Source organism: Engraulis encrasicolus, chromosome 24 (assembly GCF_034702125.1).
Source record: "Engraulis encrasicolus isolate BLACKSEA-1 chromosome 24, IST_EnEncr_1.0, whole genome shotgun sequence".
In the NCBI taxonomy this organism is placed as follows: Eukaryota; Metazoa; Chordata; class Actinopteri; order Clupeiformes; family Engraulidae; genus Engraulis; species Engraulis encrasicolus.
The window spans coordinates 41,700,410-41,702,909 of record NC_085880.1 but is presented as its reverse complement, the minus strand read 5'-3'; positions in this window follow the sequence as shown (position 1 = coordinate 41,702,909).

The window sequence follows — 2,500 nt, the reverse complement described above, 5'->3', positions numbered from 1 at the left end:
AGAATGTTACGAAATGTTACGAAAATATTACACAGTGCACCTTTAAGGGGAAGCTGCCATTTGCGCGGGCTCACTTCACAAATGCGTGACTGAATTCACAGTTAATGCCACTCGTAGGATGTTTAGGACGGAAGAAAATGTGTAGCCCCGGACGTGCAGTGGGACTGAATACACAGGGAACGTCACCAATTGAATTTTAAGGATAGGAAGGAAATGCTCGTGTAGTGTAGCCCCCATTTCAACAAGCCGCAATTGTCTTTGTCTAGTTGGCAGCTTGCACCACACGGAGCCCAGCAGTGTGTCATCTTGGCGAGAGGTAAAGGGGTGAAATCAGATTGCCCGTAATAAGCGCCGCCCGAGCTACGTTTGCGCGACGACGCGACATTATTTGGAGGGTGGAGGGGAAGCTTGGGACATCCTGCGGACAGAATTCAAGTGCTGTGACATATCGCCACAGCTGACAGCCTTTTACGTTCCTATCTAATTTATGTCGTGTGGGGAGCGGGAATGAAATGTTAATAAAGAATCTCTGCATCACGTAATCTTAACTGCAGCCTCAGGCCTCTCCCTGCATCTGTCACTGACACAGATACACAGATACGGAGAGAGAGAGAGAGAGAGAGAGAGAGAGAGAGAGAGAGAGAGAAGAGAGAGAGAGAGAGAGAGAGAATAGAATTGGGGAAAGACGAGAACAGGAAAGACAAGGGAGATGCTGTTTTGTTTGAACAGTTCCTTTTGGAGAGGAGAGTGGAATCCAGAGGTTATTGGTAAGCAGAAAAGGCTGGAGACAGTTTTATGCTACATAGTTCTATACAACATAGTTCTATACTACATTCTATACAATTCTACATGGCACATTCCACATAAATATGCACACCATTGGAGTGTTTTGTGTCCACCACATGGCATATAACACTAAAGTGCATTGTTTTCGCAGTTAGCATTTTTTATTCTTGTCCAAAACACTGCATTCACTGTGCTGTAGTATTCTGCAGAAATGCTGTAGTAAAATCCACCATGTTGATGCCATTGCAAGATGTAGGATATTTTTTGATAAGGGAATACAATCATTTATGCTACAGTATATTAAACCATCACAATGACAACACAAAAATAAATCACATTAAATCCCTGACGTCTGTAGTCGTACAGCTATATTGCTGAATGGCACGGTATGGATTTGTCAGTGGCCAAATGGGTTTAACATGATGACTGCAGTTTGAACTTCACTCCGTCATGGCGTGAGGGATGACCAAGGTCATTTGTACCGGCAGGGGCCTGAAGAGGGCAATGTGAACCCATTTCAAGGTGATCCCCAGGCTCATTTACAGCCATTAGGGCAATGTGCCATGTCGGACCGACCGGCCACTCCTAAGCCAGCCAATGAATTGCCCACATGTCCTGCCTGCGAAGGACATGGCCTATTATATTGCCTGCCTGCCTGCCTGCCTGCCTGCCTGCCTGCCTGCCTGCCTGCCTGCCTGCCTGACACAAACCCCCTCGGATGTGTTTGAGAGACGGTTGTCTTTTTAAATGTATTGAGATGCACTTTTAGGCATTTTTTAAATGCTTTTTGTATTCGGTTTGTCCTTGACTGTACATCGCGAACCTGATGACGCATTGGGCGAAACGCGTTGCTCGCTCCGAGAAATAAAGTAAAGAAAAGTAAGCAGTGTGCGGTGTCTCTTGAAATTTGTTCATTGATATATATTTTTAATTTGGATGTGCAAAATGATTTATACACACAGGCACACACACCCACACCCGTGTACACACACACCCACACCCGTACACACACCTAAACAGTTTTTATAGATTTCACTTTGTCTTAAATCAAATGCAGAACACACAAACAAACTTGAGCGCCGGCCCAACTTCAACAGTAGTAGTGTACACACATCAGCTGAATGTTCTGGTATCCATCTTGGCAACAGCGAAGGAGGAGGATGAGGGGGAAAAAAACTCGTAAATGGAAAAGTTTGGGCTGTATATAGTTAGTTCAGTAATTATCCTGAGGTTAAGGTTAATATATTGTGCCTAGCAGGAGAGCTTTTATAGTCTAGTGTTTTTTTCTCCTTTTTTTGCCCGATATCTACCACTCTCCCCCACTCTCACCATCACTTGGGGCGCAGGCAGACATGCGAGAAATTAAAAGCCAGGCCCAGACTGATTACTGCTAACTGCGCTGCTCTGATGTTCGCGCACAACACAAATGGAGAGAGTGGAGAGTGGACACTGGTATTGGCTTTGACTGAAGGCTAGTAGGAGGGCCACATAAGGAAAGGGGAATGAGATGAAAGAAAATGGGAATAGATGGTGGTGTTTCACTCTCTGTATGTGATATAAACACACACACACACACACACACACACACACACACACACACACACACACACACACACACACACACACACACACACACACACACACACACACACACACACACAAGCCCGCCAACAAGGGGGGACAAAGGGGTATGTTGTTGTCCCGGGCCCAGGGA